The following is a 26,483-nucleotide window of genomic DNA, read 5'->3' as shown; positions in this document are numbered from 1 at the left end:
AGATATGTAAAAATGCCAACTGCCTGGCTTAAGGGAAAGACATATGGCAGGTTTGACAAACTATGGGAGAACTGAAGTAACATTCTCAGAAACAGCAGTGCCCAGAATATTAAATGAAAATGTTGAGATGGTGTTTCAAGTCTTCGCAGCAAAATTAAACAGTTTCACTGTGAAAGAAACGAATGCATGAATATTTGTTTTTCTCTTTAAACTAAAATATTGCTCATCAAAGTATCTGCAAGACTTTCAAAATATGAACTTGGTTTCTTTCTATCATGGTCCCATCACTAATGAAACAACAGTGCACAGAATCTATAATGGGATGCAGTTAGATGGAGTTCCATTCATGGGTGAACCTAACAAAATGATGTTTCGATTTTGCCTCTAAAGAGACAATGTTCACCAAAGCCACTAAAAGTGTAATTATAAGGTCTTCCTTAATAGCTGTATGTAAGGGACAACTTTATGGGACACTTATTTATACGGAAACTGTGTGAATTCTAAAGAGCTTATTTAAAGGCACAATGTGAACTAAAAGGCAATTTCCGCTGAGTGTGAAAGGCTTTGGGCTGCTTACAATTTCCTCAGATGTGAAATGGAATTCTTTCCTTTAGGTTGTCCTAGAGACCAAGTAAACTTCAAACTTGAGTGCTTCCCTTAAAATTACAACTTAAGTACTTGTAGAGATCAAATTTGTGGTGTGGACGAGATAAAGACAGTTCGGCTTTCCAGTATTAAGACCCCAGGCCCCACAAGCTGCAATAAAAACATGCATTAGCTGGTCATTAGCCTTTGGAATGCGCAGGCTAATCAAAACATAGACCTCTGCTTGTGTCATGTGCTCCTGGAAGGTGGGGGCTAGGGCTAATGAGTGGGTTTGACTGTCCATTGTGTAAAATGAGAGAAATGTTTTTTATTGAGTACAATTGACAATATTTATCCCACAAAATGCATTGTAGGCTTCCTGGAAAGGTGTTAATTAAACTCTTCTGGGCATCCCAACACAATTTCTGTAAGGTACACACAACTAAAGTTATTCAGGAAAAGGTGACAGGGGCCGTATTGTGTGTACCAGTGATGCAGACATTTGATAAAACATGTAAAATATGATGTATATGCTGCCCACCAAGGGACACATTTTTCACTGATATCATTCTGGATTAAATGAAGAAAAACAATAGCTCTGCACAGGAATGACATACAAACTCCTGAGTAGTGTCATTTGACTCATAGTAAAATATAGGTTTAAAAAATGCCTTGATATGTGTCAAAATATGGAGATTAAGGGTACTTGTCATGCAGTGAGATTCCTATGTCCTGAACCAGGCCAAGCCCCCTGTCAACGTGAGATGATGGAGTGGCCTCCTCCCCTGGAGTCCCAAAGCAATCCCACATTTTCAGGACCTATCAGCACACAGATGGGAGTGGACTAGTGACACAGATCCAATCCCTTCTGCAGGATCTATGACACATTAGTGATGTCATTTGCCCTATAACTAAGTAATCCTGCCTCAGATCAGGACGTTCCACTAACCCCTGAGCTAAGCTGAGGCCAAAATCTGGAGGAGCATCCCAGCACTAGCAGTGCAGCCGAATCTTGCAGAGGAGCCAGGAGACCTAGAAGCTGACTTGGGACCCCTTGGAGGAAAGAGGAAATCCTTGACTGACCCCACTGGTTGTCCCAGCAGTGGTGCTCTGACGATCCCTGATGTCCAGTCCAGACCTCCCATGCAAGTAGAACTAAACCCCAAAAACCATAGAGTGTGTAGGCCCGTATTCCTATAGCATTGCATTAGATAATTTCCCTTTTCCAAATCCCCATTTGCCTGTATTTCAGTCATTGCCTCATTGAAGAATCCCCATTTGCCTGTGTAAATCCTTAGTGTATTTGTCTAAGCAAATCAATTAATTATTTCACAGGATTGTATTGTTGGAACTATCTTATCCCAGTGTATTGTGAATTGGTATAGTTATAAAGTGTTGCTTAAAAGGATTAATCCCAGTGTGATCTGAGAAACAAATGTGTCCATGTGTTTAAATTGTGCCCTGGTAAACGAATTTCCACCTGCAACTATGTTTTCCCATTGCATCTGTCATCCTAATCAAAATCCGACATTCCTCTTGTGAGCAATGCTCTTTCCCAGAGCTTTCTGTCCTTTTAAGTATCAGTAAAAAATGAATTATATTTGCATTTTCTTTCCCATTGAAATTGGGCTCAACATCCCAAAAACTGATTTCCCATTCTGTTCCTCTTTCCCCATTGTGAGGTCAAAACGAGTTTCCATTTGCATTTTCTTTCACATTGCCCAGGCCTTGCATATCCTAAAACCGATTTTCCCCTTGTGTGCTGACTAGTTTTCTCTAAAAGCCCTGCCTGTCTTTCTATTCTTTTCCATAGCAGTTGTGACAAATAACTAAAAACCCCATTCTTCCATTGTGCTCTAAAAATTGATTTTCCCATTCTTTGCTTGCTCTCCATATTGTTTCTGCGCACTATATCCAAAATCTGATTTTTCCCTTGTGTTCCCACTCCTTGCCACTGCCTTCCATCCAAAACTGACAAGCCTAGTCGATGTTTGGTGGTGAGGGGGTGAGGGTTGCTGGGACTCGATCATTATTTTGTGCGCATGCACTTTCCTGTTTGTTTGCATTCATTTTCATTTGCCCTTGCATAGAGAACCCATCAGATGCAGAACACATTTCATAATGAGCACTTTAGAAATGAACATGGCTCGGAAGCACCTTCTATCCAAATTGTATATTAAAGGTGAATGGGCAGAGCAAGAGCATGAAGCATGGCAACATAGAATGATGCAAGAGTTTACCTCTATAAATATGGATGTGTAGCAGGATAATGGCCTGTTACATCAAGCCCTGACACATTTTTATATTACTCAGACCACTAGAGAGGAGCAAATTAAAATTGCCCATCTCACAGCATATATGTACTTCTCAGAGGTATTCTCCCTTTCCTCTCCTTCCCCCAGAAGTTAAAGGATGAGTTGGCTGCACAGCAGAAATTGAATCTAGAGCAAGAGTCCCAATTGTCTGCACAATTGTCAAGAAGGTGTTGAGAACCTGAGAGAGATCCTACTAAAATTGAGTTAACAAGTGGTGCACAATAGACCCTGCTTAGAGGGCATCTGTGCATTTCAAAATCAGATTAAGAAATTCAAAGAGGAGAATAGCCGGTTGGCCATAAGGGAGGTCCATTCCCAGGTGGAATTCGATACGGAGCGCCAGAATTTGAGCGCTATGATATGGCAGAGAGATCACCTCAGTGAACAGAATAGCACATTATGTCAGGAAAAAAATGCCCTGTGCCAGGAAGTGTGCCAGTTAAAGACAAACCTGGAGAAAAGCGAGTCATATTTTCAGGAACTGATTAACATGAGGGTAGAAAATAAAAAAAATAATGGGACATTTGAGAGAATTAGAATTGGATCTAGGGCAGACAACACAGACCAAAAGTGCACAAAGTGAGGAGATTAGGCACCTGCAAAAGAAGAGGTCTGATTATACCCAGATAGTACTGGCCGCACAGAGGGAAAATGAGGCCCTTTGTGAATAGAACAAGAGGCACAGTGATCAAGTACTGGCACAAAGCAAGGACATAGAAGCTACTCAAACACTGGTAGCAGAGCTCAGGCCTCCTATATACCATCAAGAGATAGGGGCTGAGAAAGAGAAATCAGAGGGATTGGAGAAGGAAATAGCTAGATTTAATCAGGCCTTGAGGAACCCCGAACAGTTAGGGTATTAAAGGACAACCCTTCCTCCTAGATTCAAGTGGCATTCCACACTGGAAGGAAATACCCCGAACTTTTATACCGATCAACAATCTGAAGAAAACCCATATCCCATGACAAAAGATAACGCAAAACCAGCTGATATCCAGAAAAAGGGTGAACAGTTGTAACTACTCATAAAAATGTCCATTGGCGACAAAAGCATAGATCATAATTGCTGCATTGTGAGAGATGTCTTCTCTGCATTTTACTTAGGCAGTGACATTCTCAATCGATTCACAATAAATGTAGACATAATTAATTACAAAGTATGTTTCTGATTTGCGGGTAACCCCATGGGCTTTGACAATCCTGAGAAAGTATTTTGGTCAGCCCAATTGCTGCCGTATACAGTTGAAGTTCAAACTGGAGAAGAGGTCCCCATCTAAGAACTGGTACGAATATTCACCATTCCCCTAAAAATTAAGCGAGGACAGAACCTAATAAAAACAGGACACTTAAATCAATTTGAATGAATACCTCCAACAACAGGGTTTGTATTTGAACCCGACACCACTTATTGACCTAGAACATGACACTATTTGAATATTAGTGGATAACAGGCACCCTAGAAGTATCACTTTGGGCGCAGACACCTTTATTGGAATGGCAGTTGATCCCCAACATGTTTCCATTGACTAAGGGAATGAGATCATGGGACAAATTCCAAATAACTGTCTCCTTTGTGACAACGGTATACCTCCGGAAAAGATTTTCACCCTGCAAAGGGGGAATTTCTTGGTCTACTCTTCCTGCCCGTATGGTGGGGAAGACGTAACCTGTGACATCAGGAAAGATGAGGTGGTATTTCAAGTCAACAGTGACTGCCTCCAATCCTCGAAACCTCCTGTCCAGGCCAACACCATAACAAGAGATCTCTCCACTCAACTAGAGGATACAGTGGAAATTGCAAAACCTGAGGTATTTCCAGGCTTCAGACAGAACGTTGAGGAACAAATCAACCTTGCTGATGCCTGTGAGACCAAGGAGCAAAAGCAGAAGCTGAAACAGGTGTTTTGGGATTTTAAAGAGATCTTTGCCGTGGACTTGTACAACTGTGGTCGCACCTCGATACATTCCACCTCCATACCAATGGACCCTGGGATGGCTCCAGTATTTCCAAAGCAATGCTGGTTGCCCCTCACGTCTATGGAGTCACTCACAGAGATTATAAAGAACTGTGAATCCTGTGAGATAATTCGTCCATTCCACAGTACCTTTAATAACCTGGTACTGGGGATACTAAACCCAATGGCCAATGGAGACTTTGCTCAGACCTTAGGGAGTTAAACAAATGGGTCCACATGTCGAGATGGCCCCTTCCCTACATCGATCAGGGACTGGTCCAGATCCAAGGGTTAAAGATGTATGCCACCATTGACCTGACCAACGGTTACTGGACAGTACCCGTGAGTAGGGAAGACCAGTACAAGCTTGCCTTTACCTTGGGGGGCAGCAATACACTTGGACCTGAACCCTCTTTGGATACATAAACTATGGCAACAAATTTAACATCTTTCTGCATAAGGCCATTCTTGATTTGGGCAAAAGGGGAAACCTGGCATATGTAGATGATGTTCTAATCAAAAGCTCAACTGTGGACGAACACATAGCTGAAATACGCTATGTTCTGGCCCAGTTGAAGAAAGTCGGAGCGAAACTGTACTTACAGAAGGCGCAGTGGTGTACGACCCACATGAACTTCCTAGGACAAGAAATCACCCCCGAGGGTCTCAGTCCCCAGGCGAAAAAGGTGGAAGCCTTACTGAAATTAAAAGACCCTATGACTCTGCGTGAACTAAGAAGCCTTCTTGGACTTACTAATTATAGTATTAAGTTCATAGAGGACTACACAGAGGTCACAAGACCCTTGGTCCATTTACTAAAGGCCAGAGTCTTGTGGGAGTGAGGTCCAGAGCAAGCCGAGGCAGTAAAACAACTGAAGAGAAGCCTTTCACAAGCACCTTGTTTGGCTTACCCCATAAAAAACAAGGAGTTCTTCTTGGAGACAAGGTTCTCAAATACTTGCTTAACAGCAGTATTATACCAGATGCACAACAAGGTCAACAAAGTCATCTTATATGCGAGTAAGACTTTGTCCTCAGTAGAGGAAAAATTCAATGCTTGTGAAAAGGTACTCATGGCAATGGTGTGGGCATTGAAGAATTACCAGCCTTTCATCCAGGGGGAGCACATGGTTGTCGAGACTCCTCACTAGCCCTTGCAATATCTCCAAAGTGACCCAATCTGAACAGAGAATGTGAGTAATTCTAGAATTACTTCCTGGATTCTGTCCATGCAAGGCTTTCCTGTGGAGGTCAGATATGGCCAAAACAAAAAGAGTCCCCTCGCTCAAGGTTTGGCTGACTTGCATGACTGTGCTCAAGAAAACTGTCTCGAGGATGAAAGGTTAAAAACCCAAGAAAATATGGAGGCGTACCTTTCTTCCCCTCACAAAATATATGAGGAAGACACATGCCAGGGATACCCACAGTTTATGTGTATGGGTGCTCCTACCCTGTTGCAAATCGAGGGGGAAAAGGAACTGGTGGCTGGCGTTGGGAATGCCTGGGTGAATGATGCCACGGAGCCCTCTGCTGGGTAAAAGATCGGTCCCCGAAGTAGTCAGGTGGCAGAGTTGATGGTACATCAAGCTATCCTCACTGCCCTGCAACACCAACTCCTCGAACTGGTCATAATCACTGATTCAGATATGTCAGGAATGGGTTCGTGGAGCACCTGATAAATTGGAAAGATCGAGGCATGCTGTATGCAAACAACAAACCACTCAAGCATTGGAAATTAATACAAGCCATTGATGATCTGGTCACCTCTAATGAAATGACCATCTACTGGAAAAATATCAAAGGTCACTCCAGAATAGAGGGACCAGAGAAAATTGGAAATGAGTTGGCAGACCAGTTGGCCAAAACCAGAGCCATCCACAGGAATATCATAGAGATTGAGTCCCTGTTGGGGGAAATCCAGGATGCTGCTGTCACCAGGTTCCAAACACTTTCCCAAAATGAACTCTCAACTGCCCAGTGGAGTAAGTAAAGTCCAGATGCCGATTTGATTACAGCACAAAAATGGGTTCCAATTATTGGGAAATGTTATCAACACTTTGAGGACCCTGTGAATTTTCCTTAGACCAAATCCGATTACCTCGGGAAACAGGATCTGCATGTATTGATGAAGTTTTCCAAAATGTTCTGAATCCAAGACGGTTTGTTGGTACGGAGATCCATCTCTGGAAGTGACCAGTGGGTGGTACCTGGCTCATTCTGAAGCCCGATGTTAAGACATGCCCATAGCGCAGCCACAGCCAGGCATAGGGGGTTACATACAACTTTGGAAATCTTGCGATAGGTTGCATACTAGCCACATATGGGTCAGGGCCATTGACCAATAGTTAGAAGGGGTGTCTTGTGTGTGCGCAATTTGAGCCAAGTTCCCTCACACACAGATCTCCCCTACAGAAAAGGGGGATGACACTGCCTTGGTCAGATTGCAAGTAGATTTCATCAGGCCCGTGATTCACCAAGTACATGTTAACCGTGACATGCTTGTTTACCAAGTCCAAGTGGGTGGAATGTCTCCTGGCCCCAAATTGCAAGGCAGAAACAGCATCTGCCCTAATGATCAATCACATCTTCTCATGGTTCAGCCTTCCCCAAAGGGTTGAGTCGGACCGAGGAAGTCACTTTACCAGTGAGGTGATAACAAAGATGTGGGAGATACTCGGGGTAAAGAGAAAACTCCACATTGCCTATCGCTTGCCTCGAGTGGGGGAGTTGAAGTGTGGGAGTTGAAGTTTGTGGTGGACTCTTGGCCTAACTGGGACATCCGACTACCCCTTGTCCTAATGGCCATCAGATCTACACCATCTTCTGCAACAAAAATGTCTCCATTCAAGCTCATGACTGGACTAAAAATGGTGCTACCGCAGCGTCTGCTCTACAGAACTCAAGAGCAGACCCTGATCAACGCATCCACGATCAATGAATACATTGAGAATTTGTGAAAACACCTTCAACATGCTTTGCAGAGGGGATGAAAACCCACTATGATTTAAAGACCACTAAGAAAGAGTACCAAGTTGGAGACAGGGTCTACTTGTACAATTTTCAAACGAACCAGAACAAAGAGCAGAAGTTCCTGCCTTCCTGGCGCGGCACCTTTGAAATTGGAGCTAAAATCTCACATGCCACCTATAAGATCTGCATCCCTAAAGGAGAACAAACGGAAGAGAAATGGGTCCACATCAATGAGCTATCATCCCAGGCAGAAATTGCAACTGATTGAAGAACCTAGTCAGGGTAAACCCCAGGAACCATCCAAAGAGTAAAGGTAAGGAATTGGAACCCAGACAAAGAAAATCATACATTCACAAAGAGTAGAACAATTATTCTTAGTTTGGAGTAATTATGAAGAATTGGAAAGTAAGAAAAAAATGGTAATGTATATATGGTATGTGTCTCTTGTTCTTTTGTTGTCAATCTATCGTTGACGTCCCACCCGAGGAAAATAATATTGCATGAAATTCTTAATCTTTTTCTTTCTTCTTGGCAGATTAAATAACTCCTTGCCTCTACAGGCCAGAGGGGAGCCGCAGGAACGGGAGAGGCCCAGGACCAAAAACATAATGGAAAAAGATCCGAAAAGAGTGGGGCATACCAGTGCACCACTCCATCAGGGCCAGGAAAAGAGCAGGCGCTCTGAAGGAGAGTCCTGGAACAAACCCAATAGCAGGCACACTCTAAAGGAGAGTCCTGGGATGAACCCAGGCAATGTGAAATTGATACCCAGCTCTCTCCTAGTTCTTCTCTCTGCATAAATACATCAAGAGCTAGGAGGGATATGTGGTGTGAAATATCACTGGGTGCCATAAGTAAAAGGCTAGAGTCATTGGAGTACATGTCCCTAAGTAAAAAGGACTGCCCTGAAATAATGAGGAAAATGAGGCATAGCAAACCAAAGCAAGAAGGAGTAAAATTGGGCCTCAAAATCTAAAGATATATAAAAATGGCAACCGCCTGGCATAAGGGAAAGACATATGGCAAGGTTTGACAAACTATGGGAGAACTGAAGTAACATTCTCAGAAACAGCAGTGCCCAGAATGTTAAATGAAAATGTTGAGGTGGTGTCTCAAGCCTTCGCAGCAAAATGAAGCATTTTCACTGTGAAAGAAACAAATTCATGAATATTCGTTTTCCCTCTAAACTAAAAAAATTCTCATCAAAGTATCTGAAATACTTTAAAAATATGAACTTTGTGTCTGTCTATCATGAGCCCATCACATATGACACAACAGTACACAGAATCTATAATGGGATGCTGAATTGGGTTTAAACAGCTGCAGTAACATGGAGTTCCTTTCATGGGTGAAAATAACAAAATGACATTTTGAATTTGCCTCTAAAGTGACAATGTTCACCAAAGCCACTAAAAGTGTAATCATGAGTTCTTCCTTAATAGCTGTATGTAAGGGACAACTTTGTGGGACACTTATTTATACAGAAACTGTGTGCATTCTAAAGAGCTTATTTAAAGGCAAAATGTGAGCTAAAAGTCCATTTCAGCTGAGTGTGAAAGGCTTTGGGCTGCTTACGATTTCCTCAGAAGTAAACTGAATTCTTTCCTTTAGGTTGTCCTGGAGACTAAGAGAGGCATGTAAACTTCAAACATGAGTGCTTCCCTTAAAAATACAACTTAAATACTTGTAGAGATCCAATTTGCAGTGTGGACGAGATAAAGACAGTTCTGCTCTCCAGTTTTATGACCCCAGGCCCCAGAAGCTGCTATAAAAACATGCATTAGCTGGTCATGAGACTTTTCAATGTGCAAGCTAATCTAAACACAGACCTCTGCTAGTGTCATGTGCTCCAGGAAGGTGGGGGCCAGGGCCAATGAGTGGGTCTGACTGTCCATTGTGTAAACTGAGAGAAATGGTTGTTATTGTGTAATATTAAGAATATTTATCCCACAAGGTTTGTTGTAGGCTTTCTGGAAAGGTGTCAATTAAACCCTTCTGGGCATCGCAAAACGACATTTGTAAGGTAAACACAACTGAAGTTTGTTTGTTTGTTTGTTTGTTTTATTATATTATTAAGTTATTTGTCAAAAGGTGACAGGGGCCTTATTGTGTTTACCAGTGATGCAAAAATGTGATAAAACATGTAAAATTATGATTCATATGCCGCCCACCACACATTTTTTACTGTTATAATTCTGGAGTAAATTAAGAAAAACTATAGCTCTACACAGGAATAACATACAAATTCCTGAGTAGTGTCATTTGACTCACAGTAGAATATAGGTTTCAGAAATGCCTTCATGTGTGTCAAAATATGGATATTAAGGGCACTTGTCATGAAGTGAGATGTATATGTCCCTGAACAAGACCAAGCCCCCCTGTCAAAGTAAGGTGATGAAGTGGTCTCCTCCCCTGGTGTTCAAAAGCACTCCCACATTTTCTGGACCTATCAGCACACAGATGGGAGTGGACCACTGACACAGGACCAGTCCCTTCTGCAGGAACTTTGACACATTATTGATGTCATTTGCCCTATAACTAAGTAACACTGCCTCCAATCATGACTTTCCACTAATCCCTGTGCTGCGGCCAAAATCTGGAGAAACATCCCAGCACTAGCAGTGATGCCTAATCTTGCACAGGAGCCAGGAGAACTAGTAACTGACTTGGGACCCCTTGGAGGAAAGAGGAAATCCTTGACTGGCCCCATTGGCTGTCCCAGCAGTGGTGCTCTGACGCTCACCGATGTCCAGTCCAGACCTCTCCTGTAAGTAGAACTAAACCCCAAAAACCATAGAGTTCATAGGCCCGGTATTCTTATAGCATTGCATTAGATAATTCCCCTTTTCAAAATCCCCATTTGCCTGTATTTCAGTCATTGCCCCATTGCAGAATCCCCATTTGCCTTTGTAAATCCTTAGTGTATTTTTCTCAGCAAATCAATTAATTTCCCCATTTATTTCACCGGATTTGTATTGTTGGAATTTGAAACCCACCATCTTTTCCCAGTGTATGGTGAATTGCTATAGCCATAAAGTGTTGCTCAAAAGGATTAATCCCAGTGCAATGTGAGAAACAAATTTGTCCCTGTGTTTAAATTGTGCCCTGCTAAACGAATTTCCATCTGCAACTGTATTGTCCCATTGAATCTGTCATTCTAACCAAAACTCAATTTTCCTCTTGTGAGCTACCCCCTTTCCCATAGCTTATCTGTCATTTTAAGCATCAGTGAAAAAACAATTCCATTTGCATTTTATTTCCATTGAAATTGCGCTCAACATCCCAAAAAACGATTTTCCCATTCTGTTCCTCTTTCCGCATTGTGAGGTCAAAACGAATTTCCGTTAGCATTTTCTTTCACATTGCCCAGGCGTTGAATATTATAAAACCAAATTTCCCCTTGTGTCTTGACTAGTATTCTCTGAAAGCCCTGCCTGCCTTTCTAAGTTCTATTCTTTTCCATAACAGTTGTGACAAATAAATAAAAACCCCATTCTTCCATTGTGCTCTGAAAACAAATTTTTCCCATTCTTTGCTTGCTCCCCATATTGTTTCTGTGAATTATATTCCAAATCCGATTTCTCCCTTGTGTTCCTACTCCTTGTCACCGCCTTCCATCTAAAACTGACAAGCCTAGTGGATGTTTGGCGGGGCGAGGGTTGCTGGGACTCAAGCGTCATTTTGTGCGCATGCACTTTCCTGTTGGTTTGCATTCTTTTTCTTGGTGTGTTTTGAACTGTTCTCTGATGGTAGTGGTGAAAGAAGTAAACGTAAATTCTTGTACTGTACATTTTGAGTTAACTCAGTGTGATGCTGGACCAAAACAGATATTTGTCTTTGTGTTGCCACACCATTGGTGGCTGTTGTAATTTGTTGGTTCTAATGTGACATTAAATAATAAATTAATAAATATCTTATTGATACACACCGGCCTGGTTCCTAGTCCATTGTGACATGGGGTGTTTGAGGAGGTTGGGTGTGAGATGGGTTGGAGGCCTTCTCAAAAGGATCTCTAGTATAAAAAATCAAAGAGTTTTTATTGTGCACTACACTCATTGTAGGGAAAGGAGATCCTGGCCTGCGTGTGCCGTGTAATAAATCGTGACATATGCATAATAAATCGTGACACATGCATAAAACATTTACAGATGTTTTTGATGTTCTACTCTATATTCATTGATTTGTATGGTGGGGCAGTGGCACATAGCAAAATTACCACTTCTCCACCCCCACCCGTTCTGCAATACACATCCTCCTGCATTGCCACCAGCATCTGGATTTGCTGCTGGTCCTAATGCATACAATTCCTATGGAATTCGCCTGCTTTCTACATATGCTAATAGCAGGTGGATTCCATAGGAATCAATTGTTAGTGCTGCCTGCCAAGTGTAAATGGGAGGCGCCATTTATACAATTTGCACTACAATGTTTTTATGGATTCTTTTAGCGCTTCAGTGTGCTTTTTTTGGACGTAAGTGCAAACGTAACAGTTCCCTTCTGTGCAATTTACAAGATTTTAGAAAATGACCTCCCTTAGGTCCATGGTTAGCAGCGGTTGTGCAAAACGTTTTATATATAGATGTATGAAACTCTTAAATTTGATAGATCCACTGAAGTTGGGCATCTCTGCAGCATACGACATAGTGGACCACAATGTTATGTTTCATTCCATCTAGTATATGCCCCACACTTTGGAACCAACATTGCATTGGTTTTCCTTTTTCTACATCGGTCGAATGCAATGCTTTCGTATTTGAGCCTGCTCTTTCACTACAGTATCGGATACATGTGATATTCCTAAGGGATCCCCATTATCCCCTGTACTCTTTAACATCTATCTGGTAGCACTGTTTACGTAGTGAGATTGGCATGATATGAGCATCCAAACACCCATCGGCAATACCCGGGTCTATGTGCTTTTTACTGGGAAAGAGGGTGAACTTCAGGACTCATAAAGAGTTTTTTGGCTATCCAAGCTTGGAGGGGCCATTCTTTTCTGCAGTTTAACAATGACCAGACCTAAATCATCCTCTTTGGAAAAAGGAAAAGATTTGCTGCATTTTAAATCCCTCTTCTGTTGGGAGGCAAGCTACCTCCGAAAACTTGGCACAAAATCTAGGCATTGTACATGATCCTATGGCTTTGAAACCACAGATCAATGCCTTGGAATGCCATATAGTATGAATATAGTGCCAGGGCAAACATATCTTAACTGAGCTGTAGTCCCCGAATACCTTCATTGAACAAATACTACGCTCAGAACCATTAACACTTGACTTTCAAAAACAGCATTCAGATATAGCACTCTGTACATTCATTGCACTCAGCACATAGTAAAAAAAGAGCACCATTTAGTATAATCACAGATAAACATCACACACAATTAACATTATTAAAATGTGATCCAAAGCATTTGTGTGTGAACAGAATTATTTTGCAACCAAGCCTGATGCTTTTAGATAGAAAGTCCTTGTACCATTGCTAGCATATGAATAGTGAATTTTTTAAACTATTTCTAGCTCTGTGCTTGTTTGAGCAGAAGTACATGTTTAACCATTGCTAGAATGTGATGCATAAGTATTAGTGCTATCAGAGTTGAATCTATTCAATATGGCAACGGTGTTCTTGAGAGAGTAACATTGCGAAAAACAAATCTAATTTGAACCAAACCAAGATAGGGCTTTTGAACAAAAGAGATAATTTGAAAACAAAAAGTTTAATAGCCAAATGTCTACATATTATGTTTTTGAATTGAAATAACAATCGTTGCAGTTACAGCAGAAAGAAGTAGTTCATGGTTTGCCAGCGTGAAGCACTTACAAGCTGTATGTTATATATGCCATACCAGACAACAGAACATAAAAGACAATTGTCTGCATGTTCCTCCCAGGGAAGTCATTTGGGGGTCACCAGGGGTCGCAACCGCGACCCCAGAGGTCTCCCTTTCTACCTTGTGGTCTCCTTTGCTACCCCTAACAAATAAATACAAAGAAAAACAATATATTCTTTTTATTTTTTGTTTCAATGGAAGCTCCTGGGGCTGTGGTCAACGCCATGTGGCTCTTTGTTTCTGGAGTGGCTGGCTTTCTTGTTCAGACCTCTTAAAAAAACAAGGGGTTCCACAAGTGCAACACTTTCAGCAGTGACCCTAAATAAGAAAGAATAGGAATAACAAATAATTTGTCTTTCTGGAATTCTATACAATAATTGCTAGACGGATTAAAGTTTATTTCAAGCACACTTCAGGGGGTGAGTCACTGATTTAGTGTGTTCTTAAACACCTCAAATTCACAATGCAGACACAACCTTCCAAAACACATATAGAGTAGAATAAGCATCCATTTCGGAGTATGTATTTTGCTTTTCGCAAGTTGCAGTTATAGCATGTTTTGTTCTGCAGTTGTCTCTGTTACGATCATCACAAGACATTTCATCTCGGTGTCCTCGGTCACTTGACAAAATCATTGTGCCTAAAAGCTTTGTAGAGTTTAGGAATGTTTGACCATAGCACATCAAGTGGCCCTTGATTTCATTGTGCCAAAATTAATGGTTTGTTCTAATGTGACTATCTTTCCTATCCCCCATGCTGATCAGGATGTTTGTTTGCATGCATGAGGTAATGAGTGCCCAGGGTACTGGATGCCTTGTGAGTGCGTTGCCTTCCCTGCGCTATTCTAAATTCTTTAATACACAGTTATGAACCCCCTAATGGTATGTATTTTGTCAACCTCTGGAGCCTGAAACGTAGATCCATGCAGGCTTGACATGTGGCCAACTTTGCACCAGACCTGCAGATGATCTGACCTGCTGTTAAATCTCAGTTACCAGTTTAATGGTATCCACTACAGAGTGGAATTTGCTTTCTGACTCTGAGAATATTCAGACATATAATTGCTCATTTTACTATAGTCGGTAAGATGGCGATAGCCGGTAAGATGGCTCAGTGGGTTGAGAGTTTGCTGCTGCGATGTGTGTGTGATCTGCAGGTTGCAGTTTTGAATCCCGGCAAGGCCAACTCAGCCTTTCATCTTTCTGAGGTCAATAAATGAGTACCAACACAGGTTGGGTGATTTTGTATGTATATTTGTTATATATGAAGCGCTTATGCGTAAGTGCTATATAATAACACATCATTATCATTTGGCCTTGGACGTCTGCTTGCATTCACAGTAATTTGGGCCTATACACACTGATATTAACGACACATATAGTGATCCTTTTTGTATGAAATGTATATCACATTAATGATATTGTAACCATATTTTTTGTAGTGTACTCAGGAACAATGTTATGTGATGCCACTTCCTCTTTTGTCAAGGGGTTAAAGGTTGTGTTCCATCACTTCCCGTGATGTCATTCAGGGTGGGATCAAATGGCATCACTTCCTGTGATGTCATCAGATTCAAGGGTCATGTGATGTCATTTCCGCTAGCCCTGGCTTGTTGGTGAAATGATGTAACTAGTTCCTCTACGAAAGAGATGCATGTCAAGCCACTCTGCAATTAAAGAAGAAGGTCTTGGAAATATTCATCAGGAGGTACTGCAGGGGTGCAGAGTGGGAGAATGCATGCATTAAACAGTCACTGGGAAAGTGCTGACTCCTCAGGGACTCCTCAGCCTATCTGTCATTACTTTCAGTAGAAGAGTCCCTTTCTTAGCTGCTAAGTCTGGTTTTAGGGGAACAAGAAGATTTAAAGTATGCCGCCCCCGTGGCCCCCATGAGTTTTTGAAGGTATGACATTAGAATGCTGTGATCCAGAGTATCACAAGCAGCTGAGAGTTCTTGCAGGATTGCAAGCTATATGTTGCTCTATAATGTCTGATGGCATGGCCCCAGTTCCCCTTGCCATTTGCAGTCATGCAGGATGGGTTTTTCTTCACTGTGGAAATAGAAAGTGGGATACTTGAGATGCAAGGGTATAAGATAAATAATTAGAGTCTGGCTTGTATTTCAGCAGTGGTAACTGCCATGTGTCCAGAACCGAGCAGAGGTATATTCACAATGATGTCCACAAGAACTGCAGTGACGGTAGATATTTGTTCTTTGAAAAAGTTAGCATGGCATGGGGATATTTTAAAGAGGTATGCATCCAGTGTTATGGAAGACCCAACTGATGGGCATTGCATGGCTGCAGTGTAATTGATGGTGGCTGGCAAGCGGTCACACGATTCATCTTCCCTACTTTTCTTGTGAAGAACCAAAGGAGATCATCCGAATGTTTCTGGGAGGCACAATCTAGTTCACTTGATCAAGGTAATTCATATCTTTGTATAACTTTAATAGTCCAACCATATTGTTACTTGTTCTTTGCTTCTGTACTGTAATATTGTTCATTTCTGCCCATAACCACTTTTTGTTAACTTTGTTTGTTATTAGGCCTGTTGTCTTGGTCAAGGTCTGATTTGTTCCACGGAAGGACCTGCCTTCTTCCTTTACTTTTGCGATCCGCCAACCTCTTGTTCACTGTTTTGCTCTCAAAATTATGTAAATATTCTCTTGAATGGTGCCTCAATGGCCAATATAATATGGATTGGATGCATATATTTGCTTTTCGACAGGAGGTTCTAAATTCACACAGGAATATGCGGGTGCATGTTTTTTACGTTTTTTTAAGAGTCTCATTAGCTCCATTTAAGGTGGTCCTAGGTCACAGATGGCCAGTAAACATGAGTGGTTTGTCCAGGAATGTGGGTGATGTCCATGTTAACTTGCCCAGTGCCTGAGGTGTAGCCCAGCAACATGCTTTGTTTATAGGTAACTTCATTTGGATGAAACCCAGGTGTTCATGTTGCTGATTAATTCTTTGGCTGGCTTATAGAATGATGCATGTGCCCACAGCATAAGGTCAGAGTGTATTAGAACTTTATCTGAAACAGTTTACAATTACATAGACAATTTAAAGAAGCTGTCAAAGATTTTTGGGTTGTATCCTAGGGCTTGATAAATAATGACCAGCATAAAGGATTTCTTACAGTACATTGGGCCTCATTCCGAGTATGGCGGTAAGGGATAGCGGCCACCGCTAACGAGAGCGGTGGCGGTAATCCCTTACCGCCATACTCCGAGTTCCCTTAGCGCCATGGTGCTTTTAACACCTGCTTTTAGCAGGCGTTAAATACCATGGCGCTAAGGGACCTTGATGTTAATTACGCCACCGTAATTTACGGTGGCGTAATTGACGCCTTCCCCACTCCCATTATGCCCTATGGGGCAAGAATGGGAATGGGGAAGGGTAAATGGGGATTGGGGAATTACCGCCCCGCCAACCTTGGAATGGGGCGGTAATTCCGCCAACCACCAAGGCGCTGCCGGTCCGGGTACGGCGTCAACCAAGGCGTTAATAGCGCCATTGGTTAGCGCCGTACTCGGAATGAGGCCCATTGTGTGTTTAATGGATAAGTGTTCAAATGGGGAAACTGCTTTTGAGTGTATTGTTTAATTACATTTGCTGGCTACTTTAATGCCATACAATTGCACTCAAGTTTGGCGGTAGCCATGGAGCTATTAGAAAGAAAGCTGCGTGTCTGCTTAAGACTGAAAGGTACAGCAGAAGCTGGAGATTAGGTGGGCCAGATGAGCCACGTAGAGATTGAAGAGTCTGGGTGAGAGGTTAGAGCCCTTGGGAATACCGCGTGTGGAGAGATAAGTGGTGGAGAGAAAGGACCCAAGTTGATCCTGGGAGGGTCGGTGCAGGAGGAAAGAGGTCAGTTACTCCAGGGCCTGATCTGTGATGTCCAGGTTCTAGCGGAGTCAGTGGATAAGGATGGTATGATTGACCATGTCGAAAGCAGATGAAAGCCTAACGTCAAGGAGGATGAAGACAGAAGGGGTGCTGATGTAGAGATTGGAGAGCAGATATTCACAGGTGTTCAGGGGAGCAGTTTCCGTGCCTCTCACTGCTCTGAAGCCAGACTGGTGGTCAAGGAGACAGCCAACAGTTTCATTGTGGAGAATAAGCTGGGAGATGGTCAGCTTTTCCAGCAAAAGTTTGCCCAGGAAAGGAGTGATAGAGATTGGGCGATAGTTAGCCGGACAAGCGGGATTGGCAGAAGGCTTTTTTAGGAGTGGGTGCGCAAGGGAGTGCTTGAGGAGAGAGGTGAAAGCACCAGTGGTGAAAGAGTGATTGCAAAAATTGGCCAAGGCTGCAGCAAGAGTGTCGATGTGGTCCCTGATGGTTCTGGAGGAGCAGGGGAGGACCTGTATGGATGACACTTTCATAGATCAGACTTGTCTAGACACATCGTCAGGTGTTATCAGAGAGACAGAGGAGAAAGGAGGAGGAGAGGGAGAGACGGCTAGAGGGAGGCTGAGAGCGGTAGAGAGAGAGGAAGAGGAGAGCGAGGAGAGAATATCTGGAGTTTAAGTAGCAAAGTGAGAATCCAGGGCCGTACAGAGGGCTTGGGAGGGAACAGGAGAGGTGGACACTGCAGAAGGATTGGCCAGCTCCTTCCAATTTTTAAAGAGTTTGGCCGTGTTGCTAGAGTCTGTATTGCTTTTGGAGCAGACGGCAGGCCAGTTTGTCAGAGGATGCACCCAAAGCCCTCCACATCCTCTCTGCCAGAGGTCAGAATCATACCAAGAGTTGAACTTGGAGGTAGGTTTCAGATGTATTCTCATGGCAGGGGCAAGGATGTCCAGAGTGTTAGTAAGATGCAGATTAGAGAGGGCTGTGTCAGGGTGTGAGTCAGCCACTTGAGTTGGAGGAGCAGAGAAGGTGGAGGCAATGGCATCAACTGACACCCACTTCATGGGCCGAATGACCGAGAAGGTAGGTGGCAGTGCTGTGGTGGGCTTTGCCTGGGCGACAGAGAGTGTCAAGTGAAAGGAAAGAAGAAAGTGCCCAGTCCAAGAGGGAGGAGTAGTGAGAGGGTTAGCATCCAAGGTGTGTCCGGCAGTATGTGTCAGACCAGAGGGTAGAATGGAGAGAGAGAGAGTCACAGAGGTTGCAGAAGAGACCCGTGGAGGGAACAGAAGGATGCATGTGGATGTTGAGGTCTCAGAGGAGGAGAAGTTGAGAGGTAGAGGCAAGGAGAGATGTGGAGAGGTCAGCCCACTCTGAGAGGAAGAGGGCAGCCTGCCCATGTGGCCTATAGATGGTAGCCACAGTCATAGAGAGGCCAGGAGAGTCTGCAGACCAGGCATTCAAAGAAGGAGTAGGCCTACATAGGAATAGCAGAGGCAGGGACCCACTCTGGAAAGACAAGAGCTCCTCTTCCTCAGGGCCAGTTAGTTCTGGGCAAAGAGAGGATCGTGTAGCTATCAGGGAGGAGAGTGTCAAAACTCATGACAGAGGTGGCCATGAACCATGTCTCAGTGGTGAGAGCGAGGACATCCAGTTGAGAGTGGCAACGTGGATCAGGTTGCCACATTTGAAAGAATTCCAGTGCGGGGTACAGGCTTGAGGTCCGACCCGTCAGAATGGAAGAGGTACCTGAGAAAGGGCAGAGGTGATAGCAGATGGTGGCAAGGTAGCCAGATAGGAGGCGGAGGAAGGAGGTGACAGAGGGGCCAGAGATGTGCTAGTAGGAGTAGCATGAGAAGAAAAGAAGTTGATAAGACGCTGGAGACACCTATCAAAAAGGAGGAGATTGGGCTGAGGACCCTGGACCAAAACGGTGCCATTCAAGTAGACATTAATGATGGTCTTTGAGGAATGGATGACGGACAAGATGACCATCCACCGAGTACCACCATTAATGGGAGAGAAGGAGATAGGAGAGAGAGCTGAAACCATATGAGGGGTCCATAGGTCCAGTGAGGGAACGACAAAGAGGATGCCGGTGAGAGTGTCTGGAGGAAGCACTGATGTTGGCATCAGCGATAGGGACGCCAGGGTTGGCAACCAGGATGTCCCTCTTGAACGTCTTCCTTCCAGATTTAGTGAGAGGGATAGGATAGGAGATAAGAGTGGCATTTAGAGAAGATAAAACAGAGAGCACCATAGAGGGCACGAAAGAGGAAGGCGTACGAGATTGACACGAGAGAACAGATAGAGAGATGCAGAGATGGACAAGAAAATTCCTGGGCCTGTTTGCTCTGTTTTCCAGCACAACATATTTTGTCTGGCATTTCCTTAACTGGAACAGTTACTATTACTGGATGGAGGAGCCACTTCATATTGTGTTCACGATAACAAGGTGCCAGTTAACAAGGCTTTTACTGTAAAGTAGACCTGAGGAGTGCATATGCCGACTCATGTGAGCTGCGAGAGAAATTGGTGAACGTTGATAGGTTAGAAGACTGGCAAGAGTGACAGCTACACAAGTGAGCATGACAAGTTGAAGGAGCTAGTCTGAAGAGACTTAAGTAAACATGTAAGGTAACAATGGGGTATTATATTTTCACAATAACCAAAAGAAGCTGTGACAATGGAATGCATTCCTATTAGTACCATATTATATACTACTGCATAGATCTAACAATGCACAATTTAATGTAAGGAATAAGGAGATTAGTTGACTAAGTAGATATGTGAAAGTGTTGCTTGATTGAGTATAATCTTTCGGAGTGGAAGCCCAGGTGCCCTCCTGACTGATCCAAACATGGGGCTTTTTTATGAGGTAGCCAAAGAGATGTGATATTCCCCATAAGAGACTGATGATTAGTCTTCCTAAGTATTCTGAAGGCTTTACCTCCCTGTGTAGATGATCCAGCCATACTGTACATTGATACAACCACTCTATCCACTGTCTTTTACTAAAAAGTCTTTGTGCGTGGTGCTTATTTCCCATGCTTTCCTTTGTGAATTGGAGTTCTTGGCAAAGTCGAGCATGTGTTTAGAATTGGAGTCCCGTCAGTTTTGTGATAAGGATAACAGGTATACAAACATAAATGTCCAGCCAAAGTCATGGAATGACTAGATTAAAAAATGTATCACATATTTCAGTTACATATTTCATCTTTTCGATCAACATGCCACCTCAAGTCATTTTGTTTTTGTTTGGTTACATGCTGATTATCTCTGCCAACCAGGCAGGTGCATTCCTGAGGGTAGTTGAATGAACTGAGTGAAGAGGGAAAGCTAGGAGCGATGTAATGAATAGATAACATGATTGCCATCAAGTCAAGAAAGGCCTTCCCCACACCACTGTTTACAAGTTGAACAAAGTTATCTAAAGGAATCGAAAACTTAGGTTGAAAAATATTTGGGGACAAATCCAAAGAGGGCTGGACATAGGCCTATGTGAGGAAACTGGGCTAAAATGTGGTTAAACATTTACTGCATGTACCTAGCTGCCACAGATTCCTAACCACCTCACATTTGCTACATAAATGGCATATAAAAGATAAAACCTTATGTTTGTTCTATACTAAAGAGATGTGCTCATTGTTTCAAATAATGTTCCTGTAGAGGAGCAGACGTACACATCCGCAGGAGATCCTACGCACACGCCTCCCCTGTATGTGAGACATGAGACTGTGCCCTGCCTAACTTCAGCTACTGCACCAATACCACATCGAGTATTCGGAAGAAGATATCCATTAAGCCAACCATATCTAAAGGAATCGAAAACTTAGGTTGAAAAATATTTGGGGACAAATCCAAAGAGGGCTGGACATAGGCCTATGTGAGGAAACTGGGGTAAAATGTGGCTAAACATTTACTGCATGTACCTAGCTGCCACAGATTCCTAACCACCTCACATTTGCTACATAAATGGCATATACAAGATAACACCTTATGTTTGTTCTATACTAAAGAGATGTGCTCATTGTTTCAAATAATGTTCCTGTAGAGGAGCAGACGTACACATCCGCAGGAGATCCTACGCACACGCCTCCCCTGTATGTGAGACATGAGACTGTGCCCTGCCTAACTTCAGCTACTGCACCAATACCACATCGAGTATTCGGAAGAAGATATCCATTAAGCCAACCATATCGAATGTAACCTCGAGTTGATGACGGCATGAAGGAGAAGATTGCTGAAGGAATATGAGAAAGAGCTAAGAAAATGAACTGATGACGTCATAGGAAAGTGTGCACTAAATCCGGAAATACTGAATGAAGACCATGTATGGATCCTAGAGGAGAAATGATGGAGTAAGGAATTAAGTGAACCTTAAAAGTGCAAAAGAAGAAGATTAAACATTAACAAGTGCGGCAGAAATTAGAAGTATAATGAATGTACAGACGCTGAAATGCAAGATATATCAAGTTATCGTATAGGCTAGCTACAAGTAGTAAATAGAATGTGGGTGGAGCCGCCATTGTACAGAAGCTGGACATTGGTATCATGAAATAAGTAAGCCAAGAGAACCATGGAGAGAATGAAAGGCTGTGTCGCAGTATAATAACAGGTTGTTGGGGCTTCGTCGGGAGGCTGTTTGGTCTGAAGTCAAGATCTGAGAAATCGAGATCAGCTATCTATGCTGAAGGGAACATGTGTGCGGTGGATGAATCTTCTCACGTTAAGGTGCCAAGGTGAGACATGAGACTGTGCCCTGCCTAACTTCAGCTACTGCACCAATACCACATCGAGTATTCGGAAGAAGATATCCATTAAGCCAACCATATCGAATGTAACCTCGAGTTGATGACAGCATGAAGGAGAAGATTGCTGAAGGAATATGAGAAAGAGCTAAGAAAATGAACTGATGACGTCATAGGAAAGTGTGCACTAAATCCGGAAATACTGAATGAAGACGATGTATGGATCCTAGAGGAGAAATCATGGAGTAAGGAATTAAGTGAACCTTAAAAGTGCAAAAGAAGAAGATTAAACATTAACAAGTGCGGCAGAAATTAGAAGTATAATGAATGTACAGACGCTGAAATGCAAGATATATCAAGTTATCGTATAGGCTAGCTACAAGTAGTAAATAGAATGTGGGTGGAGCCGCCATTGTACAGAAGCTGGACATTGGTATCATGAAATAAGTAAGCCAAGAGAACCATGGAGAGAATGAAAGGCTGTGTCGCAGTAGAATAACAGGTTGTTGGGGCTTCGTCGGGAGGCTGTTTGGTCTGAAGTCAAGATCTGAGAAATCGAGATCAGCTATCTATGCTGAAGGGAACATGTGTGCGGTGGATGAATCTTCTCACGTTAAGGTGCACAAAAGAACACAAAGGATGCCAAGTCTTAATTCAAACATTTAAAAGATTGCAGAATGAACAGAATTGTGGTCTCCTATCACATGAGTCGAGGCTGAAAATAGGGCTTGAACTTGGAGTTCCAGACACAAAAGCGAGTTCCCTCACTCCTGTTGCTTTCCGAGGACAAGAATACTCTGTAAGGCCAAGTACAAAGAGAATTTCATGGCCGAAGACCTGGGTGAGGAGAGCTGTTGGGCTAATTGGGTGGTAGGGCAGCTTCATATCCCATCTACTTGCACCTGGGTCTTGGCTTATGTGCTGCTAATTAAACCAAAAGTTCCAGTCATGGCACAAGCATGCCAACCAATTGTATTGGTCAGTATAATGAAGGACCTTATAGCTTGAGAAACCAATGAAACACTGATTTTTTCTAAAACTAAAATTTTTGAAGAGCTAGTCATGAGTTGTGCACATGATATCAGACAGCCAATAACAAACCTAGCTCCTATATGATTGTATATCTAGATGTGCTCCTTAACCAATCCCAACCCTTGATAGTTTTTTTTACTATTGCCATGTAGCGTGACGTCATTGTGACACACTACGAGAGTATATAATAGTTTTTCATGAGGAAATCGCTGAGAATGTGCGCTCATCTGTTGATGTTCATTGTAAACGTCCTGTTTTAGATAATCGCTAATAAAACAGCAACTTGCCATCTTCTTGAGTTTGTCCGGTTATTTGAACACAGAATTATTCTGTTGTAATCCCATCCAGTAACAGATGCACGTTCCAAGGGCCATAAGTTCATTCCTTTGCTTATTAGTATGAATATACTGCATTATGATCTGGCATAAAAAAGAGACAGGAATGAGCCAAACTATTAACCTTCTTACACCGAGATCACACGGTTGCAAACTCTAAGTACTCTGGATGCTGTTTATCATATTCTGTTTAGCTGGAGAAACTTCTTGTGATGAATTACCATCTGGCAGGGGTTTAAAAGCCCTGCCTTTTTTAAATTTGTAACCATTAATAAAATATAAAATTATGCAGGGAATTCCGTCTCTGAAAGGGTAATGGAGTGTTGATTGCAAAAACTGGTAAAGAGAGAAGACTGAGGGCGAAAGAAATCCAAAGACTCTCTTCTGAAGCAAAGCATCTAGATATTCTTTTTGCAGCAAGCAAGGATGACTTAACAAAATCTGAACTAAGAAAGGCAAAATATGAACTGAATAAACTTATTTCCAGCCAGGTCGACTATGCCTTATTCAGGCAAAAGGTACATTATTTTGTGAACGGTGAGAAAGCAGGGAGATTGCTGGCGCATAGACTGAAAGTAATGGAAAGCGATCGCTTTATTACTGCAATCAGAGATTTGAATAACGTGTTGGAGACGCAGCAGAAGGGAATTAACAATTTATTCCGTGGCTTTATGAGAAACTTTATGACTCTGAATTGACTTGTGAAAAAGCAGAAATGGAGAGGTTCCTTGATTCTTATACTTTCTCCTGTCTGACAACTGATGAGGCAGCAAGCCTTGAAGGAAGAGTGGAATTAGATGATATTAAACATGCGATTTCGAAGCTGTCTATGGGTAAGTCGCCTGGCATAGATGGACTACCTGGTGAATTCTATAAAGTCCTCCCAGATTCAGCACTGCAGCTTTTGACTGAAGTTTTTAATGATGCGTTTGTGTCTGGCTCGCTACCAGATATTATGAGACATGCATTAGTTACAGTATTGAAAAAGAAAGACAGATCTGCTACAAGGTGCGAAAACTATCGACCTATCAGTCTGATAAATTGTGACTGCAAAATATTGGCTAAAATCTTGGCTATTCGATTGGAAAAGGTTGTTTCAAGTTTGATACATGAAAATCAAGTGGGTTATGCCTCTGGCAGAGCGGTGGCAGACAACATGAGACGCCTGTTGTTGACCATTGAGAAAGGACGCAATCAGCTTGTTGCCAATGCAGTTATTTTGCTGGACGCTGAGAAAGCGTTTGATAGTGTTGAGTGGGATTTTTTGTTCACATGCCTAGAGAAAATGAACTTTTTTTAATTTATTTTTTTATTTTTTTTATTTCATTTAGTTTTTACAAACTTTTCGAAATGTATAACTATAAGAACACATTACGTGTAAGAGACAAAAGAAAAATCTTAATAAGACATAACAAACTATATAGGATAGAAGAACTAACATCATTTCCAATTCCACATTTGGACTACTACTAAAACTCTACATTTTGCTTCTCTACATTAGTTTTCCGCTATTCAAGATAGTCCATGACTTTACTTATTTAATAGTCTGTTCGATCTTGTGTTTTTTTTTTTTTTTCCATTCTTTCACTTTCTTCTGTCAATCGATAACATCACCTATATTTATGGCGGCTCCTCGTCAGCTGATTCTATTGGATTGGTCTCTAAACATATTTGGATTTGATCTAGGAATCTCATTGTGGCGATCCTTAGGGTTTTGCTCTCGCCAGTGTGTAGATGTCTCCACCATTCTTCTGCATTGTATGTCAGAACTCGGTTCCTCTCACGCCTTAAACATAGTTCGCGCTGATCCTTTAATTCAGCACAAAACAATATCAAATGCTTTAGGTTTTTGTCTTCTCTGGCACACAACCTGCACTTGGAGTTACTTGTTTCAATTGACCTTCTCCAAATTAACACTTCTTTTGTTTCGAAGATATTTAATCTGAACTTCAGGTATAATTTTCTTAGTCGTTTGCACGGTGATAGCATTAAATAGTTTGCAAGTATGTTACGTTTTTTGGCTTCTGATGGTACATTATTCATACACTTTTGTGCCGCTCTTTTCTCACATACTTGGATCCAGTCTAGATCTAATAATTTCTTTTTCACCAGGTCGGGGTTCTGCCATAGCGTTTGTTCATCCGACCCCACCTGTGCAAGAATCTCTTTGCACTGGCTCTTCCATTCATCTAATGCAGATTGCCTTGTACTCTTCTTTTGACTTAAAATTTTGACAGATGGTAAGTTTGCTTCTGCATTCGTTTTTCTAAACAGGGCCAACTTATTCCAGGCAATCCGTGCATTGAGTGATGAAACCCCTACTTCGTACAGCACACAGGCCGTTGGCGTTCCTTGAGGAACTTGCAGTATTTTCTTCCAAAAGACTCCTTCACATCGTGACCATACCTTGTGATCAACACCGAACATATTTTCAGCTCCATACGTAAGGATTGTGGTCACTTTTCCTTGATAGAATCTTCTTACGGGATCGTACGTAAATTTCCCGTATTTTTTCTGTATGATATTACCTTGCGTTGTGAGCTGCTTGCAACTATGTAATAGCTTTCTCAACATTGGCTCATCGTTTATGTTGGAATTAATGATGGTTCCTAGATATCTCGTATAGGGTACCTTATGTATCTTTTTTGGTCCTACATACCATGATAACTTCCGATTTTTGGATTTCCGTCCTCTTAAGTTTTCCAACACTAGAATTTCGGATTTCGCAGCATTGATCTCTAGCCCCAGGTCTTCAGTAAATGTTCTGAGAGCTGTTAATTTTCGTTGTAAACCAATGGGAGTGCGGTCCAAAATTACCATGTCATCTGCGTATAGAATGTGATTTATCTCAACTCCA

The 26,483-nt window shown here is 42.3% G+C and overlaps 1 protein-coding gene across 1 annotated transcript in view; it reads right to left on the bottom strand.

Annotated features, from left to right (window-relative positions):
* The window catches only part of LOC138535037 (dimethylaniline monooxygenase [N-oxide-forming] 2-like), a 546,576-nt gene that overhangs the window by 489,603 nt on the left and 30,490 nt on the right, over nt 1-26,483 (bottom strand). The window lies entirely within an intron of this gene.

Source organism: Ambystoma mexicanum, chromosome 1q (genome assembly GCF_040938575.1).
Source record: "Ambystoma mexicanum isolate Mex_15411 chromosome 1q, UKY_AmexF1_1, whole genome shotgun sequence".
Taxonomy (NCBI): domain Eukaryota; kingdom Metazoa; phylum Chordata; class Amphibia; order Caudata; family Ambystomatidae; genus Ambystoma; species Ambystoma mexicanum.
This window is presented reverse-complemented; position numbering and strand designations above follow the sequence as displayed.